Raw genomic sequence first — 27,849 nt, forward strand, 5'->3', positions numbered from 1 at the left:
TCCAAATAACATCTATCGCATCAACTTAACACACTTTGTTTCCCAGAATAACAAGCTCATCCCTTTTCTTATATTAGTATGTTTTGTGGTAGGTAGTTAGACAAACAGAGCAACGACAACAGGCCAGGTACAGAAGGTCACTAGGGCTAAACGCCTAGGGTGCCTACCAATAAGCAAAACTAGGAAAACCAGGACCTCGCCCCCAGGGTGGCCTTTCCTCCCCTAGAAAATCACTAGTCATTTGGTTAAGACTCCCTGATCTTTCATTGATGGTCATGTGTTTCTGACCCTCCTCTGACTTTTCCTCCCCTGGCATGTTGTTAATTATGAGGGTTAGACCCCCTTTGAGGAGGAACAAACAAAGTGGCCAGACAACAATCCTTTAGCATTAAGCCTCCAGGTCAATGAGATTCTGACCCACATCAAATACATCCAGGCCTCAGTTGTGTTTCAGCTCCAGGCCCAGAAAAGCAGCAAAACCAGACAAGAGTCACCATGGCTGACATCAGGAACAGCTGCATTGACTAATAACCCCCTGATCTGATATCGACCAATCAGTTGAGACAATGACCCTGAAAGGACAGACTTGGAAAGCTGATGAATATTCTATTGGGATTCTCCACTGAGACCTTCAGATAAATATCTTCAAGAGGAGGACCCAGTGCAGCTCTCTCTATGGAGCAAGCCCATGCCTTTCCCCACCCCCTTTCCCCAGGCTTTGTTTCCTTGTCTCTCTCTCTCCCCTAAGCACCAAGGGCCCTTCTTTTGCCTCTGTAACTTGTTTCCTGAGCCCATTTCTCCTACAGCTCACTTCTTCTACCTTTGTGACTGTCTAAATAAACTTTCTCTTATAGTTGGAGTCTTGACTTTGAATTCTTTCTTAGCCAGAACTCAAGTACCAAGGTTGCTGAACCAAGATCCTATCTGACTCCACCAGTCTAACACCTGGTACCATTTTGCCAACAGTTTTTCCATTCTTTAAATGTCTAATCTTCCACTGCTTTCAACTCACTTTTTCTGGTAGGTTCACTACATAACATAAAAAGATATTTGAAAAATGAATTCTAGGTCATAGCAGAGAGAGCAGGAACCATAGCTGACTGTACCAATTTTATAAATCCCTGACTTCTGTACATCTTTTTTATTAACAATCCTACAGAAGTGTACTGAGCCATTACTTTTTGCTATGTATTAATTCTTACAAAGTAAAAAAATCCTATAAGGGAGCTATTGAAGAGGCTATCAAATATTGGCAGACTCTCCTCTTAACACGATAATAACCATGTGTTTCTGCTGGGTTTTTGAAACCAGAACATCAACTTGTCTTTAAAAAAAAAAAAGCCTTGATGCATTAATAAATACAAGCTTTGGTAGTTAGCTAAAGAAAACTACACTTCAGTCCAGAGGATCTCTGCAAACTGGGCAATACTGCAACATTGCTCCCCCAAAGCATGTGGAGCCCTCAGTTCTTCAACATGTCAATATTGTGCCTTGTTATGAAATCAAAGGAGGCAGGAAAAACAAGGGGAATGGAGAGGCTGCACACAGCTTTAGTTTGAAGCCTAACACATTTAATTTTAGTCTTTCAAACTTGTCAACACTTTTTTTTAACAGACATGTTTCAAAACATTATTAAAATATCTTTAATGGACAATGGAAAACTGAAATACTCCTTGTGCAAGATACTACTAATTCTTAAAAGCACAGATTTTTCATTGTATCTGGCATAGGAAACATGGCCAGTTGAGTACCTTGTAAACTCGTGCTCTCAATCAATGGAAACTGCTGTCTCTAGGGTCATCCATGGCCTTAGTAACCCCAATGACCCTTCTCTCAACCCCATGGTTTTTGTTTGTTTGTTTGTTTGTTTTGTTTCTGCAGTCTTTATTCTCCTTAATCTTCTTTCTGCATTTGGGTATCTGGGAACCTCCTTTTCTTAGCCACACCTCTTTATACAGCCTTAAGGACAGACACTATCCTGTTTTTCCCCGACTTCTCCAATCTCCTTCATTTTCTTTGACTTTAACTATGAGTATGACCCCAGGCTGACTCCTTAATTCACTCTTCTTTCTATCTCTTTTGTCCTTTAGAAGTTTAATCCAATCTGGCCTAAAGCAGAACTATAAAAGAAGATTCTTTCTAGCAAAATCCTGAATTTCAGTAGCTGGTGACTGGCACAATTGAGCAGTGTGCTTGGAGATAGACTTTAAATTCAAAACGTGGCCGCTCTTGGAATACCCTAGGCACACTCCCACATTTGGGTCTTTGTCTTCCTTCTCCTTCTGCCTGTAATGCCCTTCCTTCAGAGTACTCGCCCACTTACCTCTTAAAAATCTTTGCTCAAATCTCCCTTTCTCAATGAAGCCCCCCTAACCATCGGCTCTATTTAATATTGCAGACTGCTGCACTTCCCACCTTGATTTCCCTTACTCTGCTCAATTTATATTTTTCTATAACATTTCCAAGTTCCAACATAATATATATACATATATATATTATTTATTATATTTATTGGTTATTGCTCCTTCTGTTTGTTTTCCCCTGAGAGAATACATACCCTCTTTTGTTCACTGATGTCCCAGTGGCCTAGAACAGTGACTGGCACTTAGTAGATGATTAATCAATATTACTATAATTGAGTTGAAAAACTTTCCATATTATCCACTACCTTGTTTTTCTTCTTACTGCCAACGATCTAGTCCAGGTTGCGTTTCATGGTAATTAGCTAATTAGCATGCTAATTGCATTTCCTGTTCCCCCTCTCTTTAATCCACCTCCTTTACTGCTGGCCTGATTGCCTTTTTCAAAACCCAAGTTTATCTTCACATTATCCTCAGGAACCTTCACTGTAAGGCCAAGTCACAACTCCTTATTCTAGAACGGGAGGCCCTGCTCTCTATGACTACCAATCACATCCAGCCTCATTTATACTCCCTCCTCAATCAACTCTAGCCAAGCTGGTATTGGCTTTTTCCACTTAAGAAAATATGTTGTCCTCCTAATCCCAGGTCCTGTGTGACATAAAATTTACAGTCCGTGTCAGCAACACGAGCTAGAGGAATGCACGTTTAAACAACAGCATGTGTACTGAAGAACAAATTGAGTTCACAGAGGAAAGACACTTGGCCGACTTACTCAGGTAGGCGTGGCCCACATTGCTGCAATGGATCTCACTTCCGCCTTCCTTCTGAATAAGCAAATCATACCTGTTTGCAAAGGCTCAAGCTCAACTTATTCAAAGCCATCATTTTAAAAAATAAACATAGATAATATTTTGCCCTTCCACGAATATTCTGATGTGCCTTTCCTCGCCTTCCCTCCCCTCCCTCTGAAACACTGATTCGTTGACCACACATGCCTTTCCATCCCAAAACACCGAGGAGCCTCTTCTCCCAGGAGGCATGCCTTGCCTCAAAACCTGTATTGAAATTGGGAGGAAAAGCCTGGGAAGGGAGCTGGCCTCTGGGGAAGGGACGTAGGGCTTACGCTTTGGATTGGTGAGAAAGCTGGAATACCCAAATGGTGCCATTCTTTTACTGCCACCTCTAAGTGTTTCAAGGTCTCATTTTCTCACCACTTTCCATCTCTACATAAAGATTGTTAAAACGACGATGAAGCTTGGTTTCTGCAGCACTGCCTTACTTCCGCCACCAACACTTAAGAGGTTCTTGTTCTAGGAAGCCCTCCCAAATATCCCTCCCCATGTTACTCTTCCCCTCCTCCGAACTTCTACTGTATTCACTATGTTACATACACTAAACATTCTAGAATCTGACATTATTTTGCCTTTTCTTTTTTGTGTGTTATATATTGATCATTACAGAAATTCTTATAGACATAACTTGTCTTGCTGACAGCCATGGTGGCCAACTCTTGCTAATCAATAAAGCCACCAGTACAGCACCTGAAAAATTCAAATATGAGGGGCCCTACTTAGATTTGCAGAAACTGAATCACTTGTCTAGTTTCTAAGGAATCTACATTGTCAAAAAGCCTCCCAAATGGTTCTGATGATGAGCCAGGCGTAGGTCTCACTGCATTAGATAGTTAACCTGGAGTTAATAGTAGCATAATTTCAAAACACCGTTTGACTTAAAAATTATTTACTAAACAATTCATGACTAAAACTTCATGCTTCTGGATATTATTAATTCACTTCACCTAGGATTTAGTCTTGCATTTGATTTTGTGAGTACCATATAATATCGAAGAAAATTTCAGAGTTCAAAACATCTAAAATTTCGCCACATATACACACGTTTTATGTGGAAAGACTCACATATAATATATAGTTGTAGATCCTCATTTTTCTTTCGATATGACATGTTAGGTACTTCCTAATGTCATCATTCTTCAAAGCAGTGAAAATAGTATTCCATTAGGATGGGAGTCCTGATTAATTTAATCATTTCCTCATTTTTGGACTTCTTGGGTATTTATCACTTTCCATATAATTGTAAACATCATAACTGATACCTTTCAAATAAATAATTCATTGAATATTGATCTAATTCCATTTTATCTATTTAGAAAATGTTTATTCTACTTACAAAATATACATTTCACGCCTTTTTTAACTGTTCTAAGCTTGGACACAACTTTCTTAATGGTCACTCCAATTAGTTTGTTTTCTCATTTTCAGATCCTTAGAATAATTCTCTATCAACTATGCCAAGTTAAAGAGCCATGAGGTTATTCAGTCTTTTGGCAGATTCTCTTGGTTCCTATATTTGGGCCTGATCTCTTTATCACCGTGTTCTCAGGGGTACTTTCTAACAGCAACCACACTGCAGGGAGGAGAAATATAAATGGTACAAACCAGTGTTTTTTAAACTGTGGCCAAATAACCTGGGGTGCTCATTAAAACTAAAGGATCACAGACCCTTCAAATTACTCAGGTATTTAGGTGTGTGGTCTAAGAGAATGAAATTTAAACAAGGCCTCAAGATAATTTTTATGCATACTCATGTTTGAAAAGCCAGTCTTCCATATACTAGAATATCAATGAATTAGGAACCCAGATCTAAGGTACATCCAATGCCAATACTTCTCTCTACAATTTGTGTAGATATTTAATCTGTGATCACCAATACAGCATAATTTCTTTTCCCCTCTGCTCCATCCCTCTTCGATTAGAGTGCATCTTTTGTACAAAGTAGAGAACATGTCTCTTTTATCTGGGTCAGGCTCCTCTGAACCCTCTTCTTTACTAGGTTCTGACCTTGGGTTATCTCCTTGGCCTGCTTAGTCCAGCTTTAGCAAGAATCCTGTGCCCTCACTTCAGGGAAAATTCTCTTCCCTTGATATCTGATCACATTCCCCATCCCCCACACTCCATATCTTATCTCCCTGACTTGCCCTCAATAAGAATCCTGTTGAGTCAGCGTAACAAGGATCCCCTAACCCCTTAGCAATTTTCCATCCACTGATCCCCTCAGTGCTCCTTGGCTGTAAATGTCCACTTGTCCTGATTGTATTTATAGTTGAGTCCAATCTCCCTCCCCTACTATACAACTCTATCTACTGCAGTAGTCCCTCTTGAGAAAGTTTTCTTTTCTGTCTTTAATGACTGTCATAAAATTTTTTTCTTTAACACATTGTGCTATGCTTTGAAAATAGGAATATGAAAGGAATAGGCCACACATTGGAGAAAATAACCCTCTACTATGAAAATTTATCTCACAAGAAATATTTATAAAGTAATACAACCAAATCTAAACAGAAACATGACAAAGCATACAGAAAAATTACTATAATTTGAAAGAATTATTAAGAATTTCTTCCTATGGTTATATCTGCATGGCTGAATTTAACTAAATACAAAAATTAGAAACGCCCAACTTGATGTGGCTTATATATTACAATCACTGTTGTTCATGCCAGAAAGCTAGCTCTAAATAACATCAAGCATGGCCTGTCATAATATTAGGATCCATAAAACACGCACATTTTGTTTTTAGAAACAAAATATCTTTGATAAACTCTGCTTGTTTTCATTTTAATGGTACATTATTAGCAAAGTCCTTGCCTGTTATGACATCTTTCTGTAATAGACAATAGTAATGTAAATCCCAAGAAGAAAGATTCATTTGATGTCAACCCTAAGAAAAAATTTATCTGCTGAGATGGATTCCCCATGGTCAACTAAGGGCCCAAATTTTACAAGTAATAAGAGCCTCGTGTAATATGCTGACAAGAGCTTCTCACATACTCTGTTTACTGGAAAGAACCTCAGACGGAACACTCTCGGCTTCTCACACTATGTCCTGCTGATTTACCCAACCTAAGTCAACAATTACAAGGAAGTTACTGCTTTCCTGCTTTGACCAATGGCCTAAGACCTGCCCCATCCAATTGGAACTGCTCCATAATAACCAATCAGGACTGCACAATTGAAAAAAATCAGAAGTATACAAATTTCGATACCCCATTTACGTAAAATGAACCTAATTGGGAACCTGGGCAGATACTTTTGCTATAAAAGGTAGTCTCTCCCCTTTGTCTCCATGGAGCACAATTTGGGCTGTTACCTGAGTCTGTGTCTTCTGCGCTGCAGCTCTTTTTGCTCAAATAAATGTGTTTTTTGAAATTCTTTATTACAGTCTAAAAGTAATTTTGATTTATAGTAGTTATACACATATTTACATACATACACACTTAGGTACACATACACACTTATCTCATTAAACTGTATTACCAGAGTGGATGTTGACAGGGGAAAGCTCATATTCTTATTCAATGTCATTACCAAGTAAAAACTGAAGAAATTTCTAGTGGCTAAGCGTCCACACTCTTCTGGACAGTCACAATCTCTTTTATAATTAATTGCATTCAAAGCCTAATACAATGGCTAAAAATCAAAACACTGGCAACACCAAATGCTGGTAGAGCAACAGGAACTCTCAATCATTGCTGATGAGAATACAAAATGGCATAATCGCTTTGAAATACAACTTGGCTGTTTCTTACAAAATTAAACATACTCTGACCATATGACTCAGTAATCCCATTCCTTGGTATATACCCAAATGAGTTGAAAACTTATGTCCCATGAAAGTCTGCAGAGAAATATTTAAAGCAGCTTTTTTCATAACTGTCAAACTTGGAAGCAACCAAGATGTCCTTCAATAAGTGAACGAATAAACAAACTGTGGCACATCCATACAATGGAATATTATTCAGCAATAAAAAGAAATGAGCTATCTAGCCACAAAAAGAAATGGAGGAAGCTTAAGAGCATATTGCTAAGTGAAAGAAGCCAGTATGAAAAGACAATATACTGTGATTCCAAAAGCAATGGAAATATGTCATTGTACATTTTTCAAAACCTATATAAAGTAGAAGACAAAGAAGGAACCCTTATGTAATGGACTTTAGTTAATAGTAATGTATCAATATTGGTTCATCAGTTTTAACAAATGTATCACTAATACAATATGTTACTAATAATGAAAATTATGTGTGTTTCTCGGGAGGGATATGTAGAACTTTGCGATTTTCAATTCATTTTTCTGTAAACTTAAAACTGCTCTAAAAAAATCTATTAATTAAAAAAATAAAAAGCAAAGCCTAAGAGGTTATAAAACCAAACCAAAACGAAAAAAATATCCTGGTAAAATAAGACAGCTTCTAGAATTGTGACCAAATGGTATTTTATGCCAGTTTTCCATGGTGACACCACTGAGCATCTGAGTTGTGGTTAATGTGGTGGTAGCTGTGACAATATTAGAATAAGACACAGGAGAAATACTAGAGAGTACCCAGGGCCCATTAGCCTGAAACCTATGATTCTGCATTATTCAATTTGAGTCAGGCCCCTAATCTGTTGAACCCTTAGCAATTTTTTGAGTAACTACTAAGATAACTAAATCAGGACTTAGCAAGACCAGAGCAAATATTAAAGTGAAGCCTAAGCTATACAATTACCTCAGACCATGGGGAGTTCTTGTGACCTCTGGGGCAGATTTTGTGTGTCAACTTCCCCAGAGCCCTAGGACAACAAGGATTCCTGCCAAATTGAGATGCTCCCCTGGGTCCTGCTGGAGAAATCTAATGGAGAGGAAGGAGGAAAATATTCTGAGTTTAAGTTTCTTGATAATGAAGTAGAATTACAGAAATCAGAAAGAATCGTAAATCTCTAGGTAAAATTAAAGTCATGTGAACATTTAGGACCCAAAGTATCTTTTTTTCCTAAGAAAATCTCTTAATGCTGACTCCAGTCACAGAGATGCATAAACAGCAGGTGATATTGCAGGACTTTCAACAAGGAAAGTGTCATTGCTCCCCAGCTGAGTACCTCCAACTAACGGCTGACAGCTGTGCTAGGACCCAGTCCCTTCAGCCCCGGAGCTGCTCTGCATGTGAGCAGCTCTGCAGTGTATCACAGGAATATTATCACCATCTGCGAGTGCAAGAGGAGAGAAAGGCCGAGAAGCACCTCAGGGGAGAGTCTCTGCCAACAATGCTTTAATCCAAACGGCTGGACTGGTGCTTTGCAACTCCCCTTGTTTCTACACATCATCCTACTTCACACACAACGATAACATTTGCCAAGGAATTATTTCTGAACACTTCACAGCAAAGGTATAAAGTGTGAACTATTACAAAGCTTTAACCAAATTTAGAGTACCCTTAATACTTCTGATTATACTGCCTATTTTTGCATCACAGTTTTGTTCAATTTTTTTTTTAAATCCTCAACTAACGATATGTTTTTTATTGATTTTTAGAGAGAGAGAGAAAGGTGGTGGAGGTGGGGGAGGGGAAGAGAGAGAGAGAGAGACATTGATCGGTTGCCTCCTGTAGGCGTCCCGACCTAGGATTGAACCCACAACCTTTTGGTGTATGGGACAATGCTCCAACCAACTGAGCCGCCCAGCCTTGGCAGTTTTGTTAATTTTCAGTGTACAAAACCAAAAGTAGGAACTGGCTGTTACCTTATAATGAAAACTTCTGTACTCGTCTCAGGGTAAAGCGTCTGTGTCTTCACACAATCCCTCCGCTCCAGGACTCAGCAGCTCCCGAAAGGTCTCTACCAGGTCTAAGAGGAAATAAAAATATGTAAATAAATTTCTTGGCGTGCTTCAACTAACATTAAACTCTGCTGCAAGCTATTCAGATTTTATTTTTACCATTTCATGAAATTTCCACATATCTTGCATCATTCTATCTTGAAAAAAATAATCATTTGAACACTTAATTTAAAAAAAGAATTTTCTTTCTTTAAATCATCTATAATTTCTGCTTATCCATCTTTGAATGAATGGTGACATTACCTGTTATAATGTCATATTTACTATTTTCCATGATTTTTTACTTACTTTCTCTAGATCACAATTTTATTCTTTATCTCATAATAATAACAAATGCTTCTGCAAGAGAAGTTGAAAGTTGTTAGGCTTATGCAATCCTGTCTGTGGCTTCACTAAGACAGTTTTATTGCTTTCCTCTACTATGAAATAAACTAACACATTTTGGTCCCTAACCTCTAATGCCAATTTTTTTTTTAAACTTAAAAATCCCTCCTGGAGCCCGAAGTACTCCCATCAAGTCTATAATAGTATGGCCTGAGCCACTGAAAAAGTGAGCACTGCCAGCACGTTCTATAAGACAGCCTTCCATCGCCACAAAGGTTTAGGCATTCTTTCTTGGAACTACCAAAGAAAATAAGTTGGCTTTGGGAGTCGATCATCAACTGCTCTAATTCAATGAATCCATTTTCTACGGGCTTTTCTTGGCAAGCCTCTCCCCACTGCCTGCAAACTGGCTACTATTCTTTGCAAACCTCCCTTGCAATTCTACCCAAATACCACCCTCTACACCCCAAAGAATTATGTGCTGCTGAAAATGTATTTTAAAAGAAGACTTTTAGTAGTGGAAATATCTAATGGAGAGCTCTTTCTTCACCTCTGCAAACAGTTTTGCATGTTGACGCACAGAACTGCCTGGAGGATAGGGAACTGGCAGAGGCTTATCAGAGGCATCAGGAAGCCTGGGCCCTGTCCCCGGGATAGGCCCAGTTTATCAAATAACCTGCCTATGGGGGGCTTGTAGTCCAATTATATAAATTGGATGGTACTTCTGAACTCTGACTACTTCTGAGAATCTTATTCTATGTATCTTTGGAATTTTTAAGAGCAAGTGAGTGAAGATTGGGGAAGGTGGGACCAATAAAGCTTTCAAGGAGAGGCATACGATAGTTTTCAAAATAATATTCTTTCCTTATTAATCTTAATATTTTTAACATGGGTATTTTCCTGACTCTCATTAATACTATTAAATATCAATGGGGATGATGTGGGTGAATCTAAAAACATTAAAGTTAAGTGAAATAATTCAGACACAAAAAGTGCATATTTTATGGTTAAATCTATATGAAATTCTGGAAAAGGGAAAAAAAGGCTAGGATGATAATTGAACAGCGGTTGTGACAGTCTAACTGGAAAGTAGCATAAGGGTACTTTTTGGAATAACAGAAAAATTGTATATCTTGACTGAAATAGTAGTTACATGGGTACATGCACTTAAAAAGACTCTGGAACTGTGCCATTAAATCTACCCTTTTTTGTAAGTAAATTATACCTCAATAAAAGGGACACAAAGAGACTTCTCAGTTTTGGAATAATTTTGAATGATTTTAAGAAGGAAACTTTACCTCCCTCTGGGCAGTGAAAAACAATTCTTTTTCTTTCACTCATGCACCCACTTACCAAAGATTTGTTAAGCACAAATATAGCCAGAGTTAACACAGTGGCAGTGTGCTAGAGAAAATGTTAGCAAAACAGACATAGCCCCTATTGTGAACTTAGATTCTATTGGTGGAAAGTAGACAACTAAAATGGACAAAAACCCAGAGTTAAGGCTGCAGCACTGAGAGAAGGTTCCTGTTTTAACTAAGGGCTTGCATCAAAACAGAGTGAACTATTTTATGCTAAACCCCAAGCTAATCTGAGCTGAAAATATTGGAGTTCACTGAGTCATTAAAAGCTGTTAGAGTGATCAGACCAAGGCAAACTGAATAATGTTTTTCTATTAAGCCAAGCTTATATATCCTCTAAATTCACTGAATCAAAACATTAGAATAATTCTGTCAAATTTCATTGGGATACTGAAGTTTGTGTGTGTGTGTTTTAACAAAATTTAGGTCATCTACACCCTAGGAAGCTTATATATACAGCTGTCCATGAAGATAACATGGTGTTATATGACCCTCTTTCCCATAAGCAAATCCAAACTGGGAAAACAGGTGCATCTACTTCTGGTGACTTTGCTGCCAATGAGGGATTTGCAGGCTCTCCCAACAACAAGCATTATGCATAATCACAATAAATCCAAGCTTGTGACAGGTGCAGTGATTGATATACAAAGTATAACTACAAAATAGACCAGCATTCCAATATAACATGCTTTCAGGTAAATACAACTCCGTCACACACAGGCACACACCCCACACACTTTTAAATGAAGTCGCTCTGTGGGAAATCTGATTTTTAAAGCACACAAAAATTTTTCAGAGTAGCTGTTATCAAAAAAACATAGTGTCCCTTTTTCTGGCTTTCTAACTTATTTGCCTAAAATTCTTTCCAAAATGGGAGGGGTCACTTATAAAGTTTAAAAAATAAAGGAATGTTAAGTAAAAAGCAAAAACAACAAAAAACAAAACAAAAGCGTGAGCCATATTTATTTCATTTTGTGAAACTCTCTAGCAGGAAATCAACATGCTTTTTAAAAGACTGCTCTAAGAGAAAACATGTTAGAAATAGTGAGTGGTTTAAAAATTAGATTTGGAATGAGATGCTTACTTTACATGAAGGCCACAATGGGTCTATGAATGCCTTGTATTTAATCAAACACCCACAACCCTACCTCTTACTGATCTCTGCTGTCCTTCCCAGTCTCTAATCAGACAACTTAGGGTTTGGGTTGTATTTTACTGGCAGGACAGAAAATGGTCACTAAAACTCTAAAGTACCTGGGACTCTAGATAACTCACATACGTGAACCATTCCATATGACCACAGAAAATATTGTCAGATTGCAATCCAAACTGTAGAATGACACTAAAGTCATTTTATCCCTGACTAGAGTATTTTCTTACTCTAGTCAGTGATAAATTCAAAAGAAATCCTCTATTGCTGATTAGGAATTATGGTTCCCGTCTGTATAGGCTTAACATATTTGATATTTAAGAAATCCATCCATCTATCTTGACCACGTAATACTTTCTTTTAAAATCCTATGTTTTATTTTTATTCTCCAATCAAATAGTTGATAATTATAATAGTTAACACAATGGAACATTCTCCTGGCATTTTAGTGCAATTTTTCCTTCCACTTTTCCAATTTTTATTCTCCCAATCTCACTTCAGTTTTGGTTTCTATTTTTTCTTTCTGTCAATGTGAATATTAGCTCTGTGTTCCCAGTTCCTTAATCATTCTTTGAAACTCACTGGTATTTTAAGAAATACTTTAAGGAAAAATGAGGTGCTGAGTTTGTGAGATTTGAAGAACCTAGTAAGTACTGGTACTTAAGACTTTTTGCTCTCAATCCACTGAATATATAATTGTGGTGTAAAATTCTAGATGATTTCTAACAGTTTTTACATTGTCACAACCTCCTTCCCTGCTAACTCTCAAAGACTTCACATCTTGACATTCCCTCTGCAGGCCTGTATCCACTGATAACACAAGCCTTTCCCCTGTGTCCCTAGAGCACATTTTAAGTAGCTACAAAGTTAATAAATTTATTAAACACTAAAATCTATCTAATAGCACTGAGACATTTTGAAAGAGAAAATAAAATCTTTGCAACTATTGATTTAGGATTGAATTTCTCCAAAGGTTCAGTTTTAGGAATCAGCTTTACCAAATATGCATACTTGAGATAAGTTCAAAAGTATATATTTAGCTCTTAGTGTGGGCCAGTCACTGTGCAAGGCACAACGGACATACACAAAAAACATTGCCCTTCCTCTAAAGTAACTCATAGCATAGCCAACAAAGATAAGGAGACATAAGCACATAAAAAGAATTCCATAGCATTTGGCGAATACTATATAGATGTATACATCAGGCTATGAAAAAAATGTAGGCTGGCCCGGCCCGTGTGGCTCAGTTGGTTGGGTGTCATCCTGTGCACAGAAAGGCTGCCAGTTTGATTCCCAGTCAGGGCACATCCCTGGGTTGTAGGCTTGATCCCTGGTAGGGCATGTGCAGGAGGCAGCTGATCGATGTTTCGCTCTCACACATTGATGTCTCCCTCTCTCTCTTCCTCTCCCTCTCTCTCTAAAAATCAATTCTAAAAATCTTCCAAAAAAAAAAAAGTAACTTGTAGACTCAATTTTCCAGATGAGGTATGAAAGACTAGGATGTGTTTCATATATATCTAAGTATCTAACTTTGGGATATGTGTCATCTAAACCAGTCTTCAAGATACTTACTGTCCTGATTATTAGTTGCAGAATTTATTAAATACTTACGCACTTGGTTTTGCCCTATTTGTCATTCAATAACCTTTTATTTAATAGTTACCATGTGGCTAGTTCAGGCAGAATTTTTCTCACCCATAAAACACACATACCCATAGTGTTACTGTGATATTTAATAAAACAATATATGTAAAATACTCAGTGCAGTACCTGGTATGTGGTAACTGCCCTACTCCTGGGGCAGGGGAGAGGGGAGAAGCTGGGAAGCTCAATCATCCCTAGAGAAGATCTGGCTTATCATTAAAACTCTCTGCCCTTGAGCAAAATTTTCATGTGTAAAAGATCTGGGATTAGTTATCACAGTTCTTATTCCCTTAGAAGTCATCCAACTCATCCAAACAGGTTGCATGGCATTTATTTGAGGGAAGAGCTACATATTCCTCTAAGACCAAAGGCTCATATGGAGCATGTATTTGTAGCTAGAGGTCAGCTCTCAAGAGTGACAGCTGAGCTGAGGAGATCTCCAAGGTTTTCACAGAGATCACAGACAGGTTCTATGGCGTCTGTATATTCCTCTTAAATACACTGGAAGGACAAATTGTGAGACTTTAAAATGAACTGCATATCTTTAATGGGAAAAAGGCATTACCTAGCACGCCCTTTTTGATTATGTGATTCTTTAGAGGGTGATTTGAGCTATTTTGCAAAGCTGTAAATTATAGATAACTGATAGCAGTTAAAATGATACTAATTCAAAGACAAGCAAATTTCTTCTGGTGGAGGAAAAATTTCTCTCTCCCCATTCCAACCCCAGGTGGGGGAAAAAGCCAATTTTGCATCTATCTGTAGATTCACTTCAACATTCCTGATTCAACTATGTATGTGTGGTATTTTAAATTCTCTATTGAACCAACTAATAATATCTTATTAGTTTCCTCATTAACAACCAAGTTAAATACATTTTTTGATTTTTTTTTTATATTTGTACAACACTCTTGAATTTTCCCTTTTAAAAATTATCCTGGCCCAGCCGGGCATGGCTCAGGGGTTGAGCATCAACTTAGGATCCTGGAGATCGCAGTTCGATTCCCAGTCGGGGCACATGCCCGGGTTGCGGGCTCGATCCCCAGTCAGGGGCGTGCAGGAGGCAGCCGATCAATGACTCTCTCATCATTGATGTTTCTCTCTCTCTCCCTTCCTCTCTCTGAAACCAATAAAGATATATTTTAAATAATAATAAAAATAAATAAATAAAAATTATCCTATAATAATGTAATTTTGTATCTTTGTTTTGATTTCTCATAATAATGTAGTAAATAATCCAAGTGATTTTTTGGGCCATCTAGACCACTATCTTATAACCACATACTCTCGTATCAACCTAGTGTTCATTCTTGTAGATACAATCATTTTGGCAACAAGAAGTATTAATAAGAACAAAGATAGAAAAAGACTAATGATGACAGCGCACAAGGGATTTCCACAATTGAAACATTAGAACTGTCACTTCACATTCTATTCCCAAAAAGGATACAAGAATCTGTGTATAGCAAGACACGGCCATATTCACATGGTGAACAGATATTTTATTTCAAAATATATCTATCTCCTGTTACATTAAAAACCAATATTATAAAATTGAATTTCTCATATTTGTAGATCTTTTTTTGAATTTTATTTGTAATTATATTTTGTAAGAGGTATACACATAAAGCTTTTATGCCTGGTTTTGTTTGCACATTTTAAGTAATTTTAAGTAATGGTAATTAAAATGAATTAATGTAGAAGTTCAAAAAGATTTTTCTCCTTGTTTTTGTTTTTCCCTTAAAAAGACTACATGGCATACAAATTCCAAAAACACTGGCCTAAAAAATTGTCAAAAATGTATATTTCAAATTTTGCATTTGTAGAGATTTAGTATCTAAGAGATAAAACTCTGGTGTCCTGAAGGAGATAATTTATTTCAATCTCATGACCATTTTTAATTCATACTGACTTCCCATTAGATCATGTACTGTAAGAATAAAGGAGGCTCACAATAAATGTCATTGTTTGAAAAAAAGCCTAGTCCTAATGAAGCTTTGAAAGTTCCCCTGTGTAGCTGCAAAATAACATTCATCTCTTCAGATTTTGATGTATTTTTAATTTGAGCTTAGTAATATTAGAATCCAATTATGAGATTATTAGCAAAGAACTGCAAAGAGAAATGGCTTTACGTTGCATCCATTTTAAACGCAAGAAGAAAGAAAATATGCCAAATTTGAATTATTTAAACAGATGAATATTCTAGTCTTCTAAAAACCAGTAGCATCTTGGGAAATGACAAGCTATTAGGTGGGAAGTGTTTTAATTATTTAAAAAACACATTGCTTTCTGTATATTATTCATTTAACAGAGCCTTTTATAGAACTCAGCTTTAAAATTGTGTATCATGAGTTAACTCTTTGGGGATCTAACAGAGTGCTCCCTCTAGTGGAGGAGGTAGAAAATACCAAAAACACGGCTCTACCACTGCATAAAACAGATTAAGATTCCACGTGTGGCTGTGACCTTCTTGGAAACATAGGGTTTGGGAGGTTCTGCTCTGTGGGGTGTAAACTTGAGGATTTTTGATGTTCACTTGGTGACTGAGGGATTCTCAGCATTCAGTAGATTAAGGAAGTGCCTGCCGTTCCTTTTCTCTTATTTATTCCTACTCCCTATCATATAGTAGGCATTCAATAAATGAATCAATGAGGTTTATAGCTAGCAGGGTTTGACCAAGACAGCATGCTCATGCTAAAAGAGGTTTTAAAAGAAATTCAGTCATAACAACATCTATAGTTCTATTATAGCAAGAACATCTGAACATTAATTGTTTTAATTGGAGACTTATTTAAGTTGAATACAAAGACAGGTTTTTGTTTTGTTTTTCTTTTGACTTATGGAGACAGGCACACACAGATAACTATACAGTACACCTGTCACTGTGGGTTTCCTTCTGTAATAGGGTATTTTGCTAAGCGCTAATTTTTTTCCATTCATTTTCTTTCTGATTTTCTACTACTATATCTAAGTAGCAAAGAGAATTTTCTCTTTGCCTCAGGGTATGGTTGATTCAGAGAGAACAAAGAATCACATTTTTGGCCTTTGAACAGCTAATTTGACCTTTATACCCCAACAGCTCAGACAATAGTCTTTAAAAGGATGGCTTTGAATTGCAAGTACCAGCAGTTTAAGAGGGGGAAAAAAAAAAATCCAAAAGCTAGTATTTAAATATCAAGAGCCAAATCCTTGAGGACTTGGAGAAAAGAGTTTAGGTCATGGAAAGGGTGGGGAAAAATATGTGATGCTATAGGAGCAGTTTTCCTAGGAAACCTAGAGGTGATAAAAATAAAAATCCTTTCTGGACTACAAAAGAAGACAAAGGGAAAGGGGAACAAAAAGAGTGTAGGTAGCATGGGCCGCCCTATTCCCTGAACCTACTTGGGGATCAAAACTCAGGAGAGTTGGGTGACAGCAACTCCCCAAAGTATTCAGTAACTCCTGCACTGCTGACTAACCCCACATCTACTCTGGGACTTGAATAGTTCCTTGCTGGTGACCCTTCATCAAATTGTCAGCTGCAGTAGGTAGAAATGTCAGCCAAGCACATCTAGGTAAAGAGAAGGCTGAGGCAGACACCTTATGGTACCCAAACTTCTTCGGCTCTCATAAGGTATGGAGGAAATAACAGATACTCTCGAGACCACGGCTGAGCAACAAAAGAGGGTTGAGAATCAGGGAGCCCAAAGGGTTACTCTAGCTTGAGTGCTGTGTAACTACTGCATCCCCAGCAGTTAGTGCAATGGCTGGCATAAAATACACATGGATATTTTTGAATGAGTAATTAAAAATAAATTAACCATTGCCAATATACATCTGAATAATAATAAATGCTAACATTATTAATTGCTTAGCTGGTATTAAACTGTCACTCTACCACCTCATTTAATCCTCTCCTCTTTATACGATAAGTAATATTGTCATTCTTATTTTAACAGAGTAAGAAATTGTGGTTTATAGGAGTTAAAGGATCTGCCCAAGGTCCCAGAGCCGGTAAGTAGCATACCTGGGATTTAAAAAGGCACAATCCGAAACACTGCGAGGCTGAATCTTAATTTAAAAAGTTGTTTTTTTAATATTTTAAGTGATTTTGGAAAGTTCACACTACCATTTGCTCTTATTTGTCATTTTTTATTTTAGTGCTCTCACTTAAATCACAGCATTTTGTATCTGAGGAGGAGGGCTTCATAGATCACCTGGTTCAGTCCTCTAACAAATGAAGGAAGGGACAGAGCAAACTAGCACAGTTGACCCTTGAACAAAGTGGGGTGGGGATTAGGGGTGCATCCCCCACTCAAAAATCCACATGTAACTTTTGACTTCCCCAAAACTTAAGTTGTCCCTAGGTATCTGCAGAGGAATTGGCTCCAGAAGCCCCTGTGGATAACAAAATCCATGGGTGCTCAAGTCCCCTTTATAAAACAGCGTAGATCAACGCATACAGGTGGCCCTTAGCATCTGCATACTCCCAACCTCTAATCAAAAACAGTACAGGTATTTACTGAAGAAAAAAAATCCACATCTATGTGGATTGGCACAGATCAAACGCATGTTGTTCAAGGGTCAACCACGGTTCCTCCTTTAGGAAAAAACCCACTTGCTCTCCTTTTTCCCTTCAGTTTTTGTTCCTTACCCATTTTAATACATGTTAAATGAGTTCAAAAGGTGAAGTGTAGTGGTGTTTAGGATTATAAAGGATTAAAAAGAGATCAGTCAATGAAGGTTGAAGTTAAAATTGGTAAAGCAAACCCCTTTGCATAAATATGATACTATAACAATATCTAAAGCTATGCTTTTAAAGAGCTTGCTAAATGCATCCATTGTAAAGGAATTCTTTACGATGGCATGAATAGTATTAACTCAGACCTCTAAACTATTTTATTACAAAGCAGATTTTCGTATTTTGAAGCTCTATTCTGTATACAGTATTCTATGTTAATGTCCTGGGCCAACCTACACAATACCTAAAATATATAACAATATCAATTGTTTAAAACATTAAACAGACCTTCTAACTGCTACTAGTATCTTCTATTTCTTCATGCAAAATGTGTTTTTACTGTTAACTTTCCAATCAGCTTAATGAAAAGGCATGGGTGAGCAAAAAACTGATAACTCAGTGGAATGCGTAAGAGGAGAAATATCCTTAAAATGTTGAATCATTTCCACAACCATCTATTTTTTAAAACTGTTAGACACCAGGGTACATTGACAAATGGGTCTAATTGTTTCTCTGCAGTGGTCATCAAAGAATTGGTAATGCGCTCCATCATTTTGTTAGACATGCACTTCCACTGACATTATAGTGCCCATAAAACGGTCTGACAACTTACAATTGGGCTAAAACTAAAGTAATACGTTACAGACTTCGAAAAACGTTTCTTTGGAACTCGCTTTCACATTATTACATCTCCCAGCATCGTCTTTCCTCATTTTCTTGTTGAATAATCTCAGTTCATTCTTCTGATCTTTAAACTGTTATTGCGGCTAGTTTTTGTTTAAAGACACAAGTACTATTATTGTATATGGTCAATCACTCCTCGGCCCGATGCAACAAACGTGCAGCCGGGTCTGGTGAGGGCACAACAGGGACAAGTTGAGAATGAGTCACAGAGTGTCATTTCATCCCGCACCTCTAGCTCTACTTGCTAACATGACCTTTTAAGTGCCTTTAATTTATGTTCTTCTTTCCCCTTCCCCAAAAGTCTACACTGTCAACCTCCTTCCCACTGTTGGGTTTGGACAAAAACTTAATGTTCCTGAGGGCTCACCCCTCCCCTGATCCGAAAGCAACTTTAAGATGAACTCAAACAACATCCTGTTTGTTATGCTTGGTAACCCTCCACCCCCACGCAGAAAAGTCTCGAGCCCACCGAAAAGTTCCCTCCCTACACCCTATAGAGACTTGCTCGCCAGTCACTTCGGGCTGATGCCACTGGAGCTCAGCCCATCTGTAGTCAGATGCCTTAATAAAATTGCTGTTACCTGCTCATCTGGCCTCGTGTGTTCCTCCTCTCCAGCCTAACACCCGTGTTACAAGGTTTAAATCAGCCCAACATTCAGAATCGCATATGCTCATAAGCAGGAGAATTCTGAAACATAAAAAGCATTTGCCAGTGTCTTGGCTTTCGCTTCTCCTTTGAGTTGTGCATTAGGATGCTTTGATGACTCCTGAAGCTTGAATAATTAAAGAAAACATGGATTTGATCAAACAGTTTGAAAGTAATTGGCCAATCAGCTCCTTTTATCTTCTGCAGACAGAATTATTTACGCAACGACACCACTTAGTTAAGAGAGGCTTTCTGAAAATCCAGAAGAAAGTCTTTCCTTCTTTTTTCCCCCCCACATTTGGTCATCTCATCTCTTTTTTCTCTTTCTTCTTTGCCTCTTCTTCCTTAATTTCCTTCTTTAAAAATGATTAAATGACTTCATTTCATCAATTAAAATTAAATATAGATTGTAGGTGATGAAATAAATTGCTTAACTTTGCTCAAATAGTTAAGGAAGCCGAATTATCTTAGTGAAAGGTATAGATGAAGGAATTTTTCATTTTGTTTTAAATGGGGTACCTATATTTTTAAATGAGGGAGTAGACTTTTGCATAGAATGCAAGACCCTAAAACAGCTGCATAAGATACAAAGACCCTAAAACAGTTGACAGAAACTAAAAACTGTCAACAGCATTCCCCCTTTAAAGGAGAAACCCCCAAAGCTGTCATGGTTTAGTAGGACACGGAGCATTATGTTTCATATCTGTCAACATCAGTTCTTTGTGTAAAGCTGCAGGCCCCAGAACTGAAATATGACTTGAGGCCACAACCTAGTGGGCAAGATATTACGTTTTCTGAACTCCAGACCATAACAATAGTAAGTACTTGTATCTATGTCCACTGACATTAAAAAGTGCTCAGAACTTTTAGCTCTCTAACCCTGGCTGTGCCTACTCAAGATAAATACCTAGAGCTGCTAACGTGAATCCTAAGCTCTGTCCACAACAGAAGCAAGGCAAGTGCATGCGTGTCATAAGGTCCCTTCCTATCCGTTTACTCTCATTAGTTGTTATGGGGGGAACTGAGTTTCCCCCAAATTCATATGCTGAAGTCCTAACTGCCAGTACCTCAGAATGTGACTTTTTTTGGAAATAAGGTTGTTCATGTAAGTAGTTAAGAGGAGGCCACAGTGTAGTAGGTGGGCCCTTAATCCAATATAACTGGTGTGCTTGTAAAATGGGGAAATTTGGACACACACTCTGGGAGAACGCCATGTGAAGATGGTGGCAGAGATCAGGGTGATGCCGCAAAAGCCAAGGAACAACAGAGGTGCCAGCGAACCCCCAGAAGCTAGAAGACAGGCATGGAACAGATTATCCTTAAAAGCACTCAGAAGGAACCAACCCTGCCACCTCTCAGACTTCTAGTCCCCGGAGCTGCGATACAACACATTTCTGTTTGAGTCATCGACTTGAGGTACTTTACTATGGTAGCCCCAGCAAAATAATACAGCTGTTTAGTAAGAAGATATATAAAATCCGATGTGATATTTATAATGCACAGCATACATCTTTATTTGTTATTATGAGGAGATAAAATCTTCAATCATTTAGTAATTATATGTGAATTGGAAATTCAAAAATTTTAGAGTCACTTTATAATCACATTTATGTACTTCTTTTTGGAGAGCAAACTCGCAATAAATAATTTGCATTTTAACATCTTGGTCAGAATCACATCGAATTTTAGGAGTCTACCAAATAGTAATAATAAGACCCTATGACGTAGCTTCAAGAACTGATTAAAGTACTGTTGGTAGCTATTTCAACTTGTGCCACATAATTTGCATCTGAGATAACTGCAGGGTAGATCCGGCTTTTATGAGGCCCGAATATTACACAACTTTGGGATCTCTATTTAAGAAAATAAGACAAGATTACAAGTCAAAAATTAGATTCATATGGAATGGGCCCATGTAAGTGATAGGCCCTAAGCTTAGTCTTGATTAATTTCGCCTAAAATCCACCTTTGGCCATAGGACAGTGACAACACAGCCCAGAGACAATACAGTAACTTTCATAGAGATGAAGTGATGCTTATATCAACACAATTTTGCTAGACTATAACTATAACTATAAAATAAATAAAGTTGAAACACAAGGGGAAAAGATAGACAATGCCAAAAGATACTGCAAATGATCTAGACAGATCAATCTAGTCTAATTTCATGTCAGCATTTTTCTACAAGTGACTGTACTGTATAAGCAATGAGTAATCAAATTGTGTCAATTAAGAAATGAAATCAATTAGCTGTCCAGTTTGGTAATTTAATGCAAACAGTAACTCAAAACAGTTATTGAAATATGAACCAATTGACTGATTAGAAAATTTCCATATTCCAGTTGTACATCCCATGGACAAAGCTTCATATACTAACATCTCTATTCTGATATATTCCCTTTCCCTCTGCACAATATTCAGTACCAAGCATTTTAGAGTCAGCTCAAGAACCTGTACTATTTCATGTGTTTATACCTTTGTCCATTCCGGTTTCCTCTATTGGGATGTATCTCTCTCTGTCTTCCCAGTGAATGTCTACTTACTTTTCTGTGTCCTATATGGTTTAGTCCCAGAACTCAAAATGATGGATTGGGGACCCATTACTTTACTCTACATTACTTTGGGATAGTTATGTTCTCGAACCCATAAAGATGAATAATAGTCTAAGAAGAAAAATACTTTTAAAACTCCCACCTTTCTGTCGTTATTTATTTTCCTCACATACAACAATACTCCTTCTAAATCACCTACAAACTTCTCCCTGAGTCCTGGTTCACTCATGTATTCCCTTCCTTCTCTCTATTTTTAAAAAAGTGTATTTTTATTGATTTCAGAGAGAGGAAGGGAGAGGGGGTGAGGGACAGAAACATCAATGATGAGAGAAAGTCATTGATTGGCTGCTTCTTGCACACCCCCTGCTGGGGATCGAGCCTGAAACCCGGGCTTGTGCCCTGATCGAGACTCAAACCCTCTATGTTCATAATACATGTTCCTTCTCTTTTCAAAACTCAAATACTATGAGAGACTCCAGGAGAACCGCCTTAATGACACACTGCCACCTCTCACTATCAACTGACTTGTATACATTTAACATGTTTATTGTACTTATGATAATAACATATTAAACTTTTTAAAGCCTATTTCTACCAAAGAATATGAACTTTTTTTGAGATTCATATTTTATTTACAAGCAAATGGAGACTTTTCCCTATAAACTCTAATTTGGAATGAGAAGAGCAATACAGAGAAGTAGCTGGTGGCTCCATAGTGATGTATGGAAGGAGCCCTTCCACTCTTTTTTTAAGCAATGATTTTGTTATTAAAAAGGAAAAGAGCCACGTGATTTCTTCACGTTGCATATGTGAAAGGATTAAAAGAAAATGAACTTTTCAGAATTCTACACTCTCCAGTCAAATGTGTAAGGTGACCGGAATGTCACTTTCATTCAGTACAGCCCTTATCCCCAAGAGCATAGCCTCTGAGCAAAAGAGTTAATACTCATCAGGAAGATCTGCCGGAGAAGTGGAGAGACCTTGAGGAATGGAGAGGCCTGGATCTTTTAAGAGCCTGACTTTGCAGCTTCTGGGCTTCCAGTTCGGTCTGCTGTCCTAGGATTTGTTCTCCTAGGATTTCTCCAATGGGCACTAGCTGGAGGGGTGTGTCACTCTCTTTTTCCAAGTCTATTTCTCCCAGTAGAACCACATTTTCTCCGCCGGTCACAAAAATCTCTTGAGGAATATCATCGTATTTTTTTGCCCACCTGAATATGCTCCACAGTCTGATGTAGCATAAATTAGCAAATTGATCAATGCTCCTCAAAAATGCTATGTCATTCCATCTCGAAGCAGGACCAAGCGCTTTTCCCAGAGTTCATCAAAGGAGATGAGCAACTCACTGTCAGTGTCCACGATGAGGCTGGCAGTGCCAGGCATGGAGTTCATTTGGAGCTGAGCTGAGGCCGCAGTGTGCAGCTTCAGAGGGCCAGGGCGCCCAGCACCTCCTTCCCCCGACTGTAGTTGCTGGTAGTCGCTGCCTCCCTGGGACCAGCACTTCTGCCAAGGCTTTCAGCCCCCGGGCCTGCCGAGTAGAGTGCGAACTTCTTAAATGAGGGGCTCTATATTCTTAGTGCCTAGCACAGTAATGAGTAATACATTCTCTGGTAGTGTTTGAAAGAAAGAGAAATATCTTCACAGATTTTTCCCAGTGGGTTCCTTTTGGTCATGTTTCTTTAGAATCTACATAATAATTGGAAATGTGGTATGCTAGCTTTTAACATAGTAGTTGCTCAATAAATGTTTATGGACTGTAAGAAGGAATTTACAAGATCTGAGCTTGTGAATAATTGGCCTCTGTAAATAGACTTTAAGGTCCTAAGTAGAACTCACTGGAGATTTCAGAATACAGAATGTACTTCATAGAGATTTCTAAATTAATTTATATAATTAGTCAAATTCAGGCCAAATTTGCTTTTGGCAATTTTAACGTTCCACATAGAAAATAATTTAACATCCCTTCACTTTTTTCATTAAAAAATGGGAAGGACATTTAGACCTTTCCTACATGCATATGACAAGGTGTCATAAAGCATTCCAAACAAATTGAAATGCTATCATCAATGCAGGTGATTGCCACTTTTCTTTTTAACCATGCCTCACTTCACATTTGACAGCTCTACTCCTTAGATGCTGCCAAATAAAGACTGTATTTCAGTTACAGAAAGGAATAGTGAGGTGGAGCTCAGCAAGCAGAGGGAAGAGCACGGCAAAGGCTTTGAAACAGGAGAAGCTTGGAAAAGTTTAGAGAAGAGAAAGGAAACTTGAGTGTTTCCTAGACAACAGTGAGTGTTTGTTGGCCGGGTAAATCTGTGTAGGATCTTTTAGACTATGGTCAGAGGTTTAGCTTTATCCTACAGCGTCACGGGCAGTTACTGAAGGTTCAGCAGGGTGTGAGTCATCAAGCTGGATCTACTGGACCCAAAGGCAGAGCCTACAGTGAGGTCAGATTTTACGGGAAATACTGAATTAGACCCATGAATTGCGAGGGTGCGGAGGTGGTCTGGAAAGGCCCGATATACTTGGGGGCTACCACGCTGGTATAGGGATTCCTGTTCACTTTAGTTTACATCTCCCACCCGCACTTTTATTTCACACCCTTCGAAACACACACATTGCCACGACGGGACTGAGTAAATGGAAAATGTGGACGTATGAAATTCTGGCTTGAAGTCCCATGACAGCATCTTATCAGCATCAACATATAAAGATCGGCAAATTCGTATATCCTGTCAAACCTATAGCCACATATGTGGCAACAGCAGAGTCAAACACCCAGTAATTATTCTTTCACACTGAAACATACTAAAACACAGGCTGAAGCATTGAACACACTGAAATTAGCTAGTTAGTGTACAGCCAAGCAAAGCAAGGACGTGAACAGCAAAACCACTAGGGATCCATCACGAAAAGGGAGCTCTTACTACAGAGCAAAGGAACCCGAGCTTCCCTGGTGCTGCACTGTCGCCTCCGACAGGGCTCACACCATCCCTCTGCTCTTCCCACACCTCGCTGGGGGCTCGGGGCTCCCCCTGAGAGCCCCTGAACTAGACTTTATCCACAGGCTTGGCGCCATGCAAGGCCACCTCTAGCTTTATGCTGACTAACGGACCATGGAAGGCAGCCACCAAGAGTTTAAAGTACTGTGAACTTTTGCTCCTGTTTCAAAAGAGTCTGTGTAGCGTATATATTACTATATATTGATATATTATTTAATATATCAAGAGTTAATTCTTGATATACTGAATAATACTACAGTGGATAGTTGTGGGGTTTTTTTTGTCATGTTGAATAATTCTGTAAGTAATTTGGAAAGATTACCTCTGGTCAGTTTCTATGTGCCACCTTGAAGCCAGTTCACACCGTCGGTGATAAGACATCCTATAGTTTTGACGGTAATCCACCCAAACTCTGTATCAGCTGGATTTTCCCAAAGCTCGTTAGTTTCTGACAGAGGCTGCCAAAATCTCAGTTTCTACATCTGCTCTCTTATGTCTTCAACTCCAAAACCCATCTTTCAATTTCAAAGGGAGTAATTTAGGAGACAGAGTTTGTATATTAATTGTTTTCCTCTCAGCTAACTTGGAAGGGATAAACAGCTATGAAATAATAATTCATATACAGGAATGTGTCTTGCCACCAAGTCTTAGTTCTATTTATGTGGCATACATGAAACAGATGCCAGTTTTTATTTTCAAAACGCACATACATTTCACATGTGCTAGTTAATTAGCAGGTTCTATTCAGAAAGAAAAGTTCTCACAGGCTCTTTTAGGAAAGAAACCCAAACAAGAAAGGGTATCTTCATTTGTTTATCCAGCATTCTGCTTACCTATTTTTAGCAGATTCTTCTTCACTTTCCCCATTGGACAGGATCAAGGAGCTGTAACTACATTATAATAAATCTCTTCAATCAGCCTGCTCTTTCCCACCTGTATAAAGGATAACAAAATATCAAGCTGCCAAAAGCCAAGAGCCTATTTTCTAGGTAGAATCATGAATCCTTAGGACAGAGGCTCTGAATGCTCCCTTACAAGAGCTACATGAAACTGATCAAGCTACCTGGAAAAGTAGGTACACACTTCATTTTTAATTTTACATTTCCTCAATGCTTTTTGACATTCTTTAAATCGAAATAAGCTCCCAGAAAAAAGTCTTCTATATCTTACAAAGTAAAACTGAAAGACTACTGAATATATTTTTAAGCAACACTGGAAAGTCTTGAGCATGGGTGGAATGGATCATGATACTGTGCAGTCAGGAGAGTAGGTGTGGGCTGTAGAGATTACAGGACATGTGCAACCTCAACTCACAGAGTCCCAATTCCTCTCCAGTTCCTTCTGCTTTAACATTGATATCTACAACTTAGATATTAATGCTAAAAAAAGAAGAAAAAAATACTTAATAGCTATTATATAATTATTAAGACAATCTGACATCACTCTACTTTAAAATCCATACCTTTACAACATTCCAAGAAGTGCATTAGATTAGAAATATATCTATATATTATTTACAGTTTAAAGATAGGATGCTGAGACTAAAATCTATTTCTTAATAAAAAGAAAAGGAAGAAAGAACATATTTGAACTACTATTTCTATTTAATTTTTATTTATTTATTTAAAAAATATGTTTCTATTGATTTTAGAGAAAGAGGAAGGCAGAAAGAAACATTTATCATCTGCTTCTGGCACGCCCCCTACTGGGAATCGAGCCCACAACCCAGGAATGTGCCCTGACCAGGAATCAAACCAGAGACCTATCAGTGCATGAGATGATGCTAAACCAAGTGAGCCACACAGGCTAGGGCTCTATTTAATTTTAACTGCTAAAACTCAGAAAAATCAGTTAACCAATTTTTAGTATTTTCTAAATTGATCTAACAGCAGAAAATGATTAATGGGCCTATTCTTGGGGGGTGATAATGCCAGTGAATTTTATGGACTTTCTTGGTTTATGAAATTAATGCCATCAGATAAACTTCCCTTGGGATAGAGCGAGATCAAATAGAGAGCCACTGGGTTTGAAATTGAAGAGATGTCCTGCTGAGTCCTTGGTCTTAGAACTCATGAATATACATCAAGATTATGGTTCAGAGGAAAGTGACTATGATGGGACTTTATTTTTGAAAGCAGACAAATGAGTGTTCAGCATAAAATAATGATTCTAATCTTGAGAATCAACGCTGTGGGAAGGCAGTCTTTTGTCCCAAATCCTATAAAAATAATTTTATATAATTTGGTACTAATTTGCATAGGTTTTGGAGATATATAAGGCTAGTCACTTTTCAATGCTAGCAGGTTTTTCTTACATGCCATATATTTTTAATGGCATATTAAGTAAAATCATGTGTTGATATCTAAACATATGAATGATAATTAGAAACTGCTTTCCAGTATAGTTTCATATTGCTAGAAAGACAACTATGGTTTGACAGTATGTTATCAATGTCTCTTTATAGATAATCTTTAACTTTTTAAATTTACAATAATTGCAAGTTTCTGTTAGATCACATTTTAAGCACTACTAATAGTTATTAAACTGCATTTAATTGATTCAGAATGTGCTATCATGTACACATTTGTGCATATGTACTGCTTAATGCTTTAGTGTATGCATCCACGTACTACTCACTAGTTTGTACAGACTTAGTATAAATGGAAAAAACTAAAATAATTCTAAATGTGAAATCTTAAAATTCCACAGTTCAAATTTTTTGGTTTTCCAAGATATT

General features: G+C 37.8%; 1 protein-coding gene across 3 annotated transcripts in view; it reads right to left on the reverse strand.

The window, feature by feature from the left end:
• Positions 1 to 27,849, reverse strand: part of B3GALT1 (beta-1,3-galactosyltransferase 1) — a 448,865-nt gene that overhangs the window by 276,149 nt on the left and 144,867 nt on the right. For 2 of the 3 annotated variants that reach the window (XM_081142115.1, XM_081142112.1), the window contains exon 2: positions 8,937 to 9,040. The gene's annotated coding sequence lies outside the window, so the exon portion shown is untranslated. Of the gene's footprint in view, positions 1 to 7,926; positions 7,951 to 8,936; positions 9,041 to 27,849 lie in introns of those variants that run through there. The other variant, XM_081142114.1, reaches the window with a different exon arrangement.

This window comes from Miniopterus schreibersii (genome assembly GCF_964146895.1).
Source record: "Miniopterus schreibersii genome assembly, chromosome: 7".
NCBI classification, from domain to species: Eukaryota; Metazoa; Chordata; class Mammalia; order Chiroptera; family Miniopteridae; genus Miniopterus; species Miniopterus schreibersii.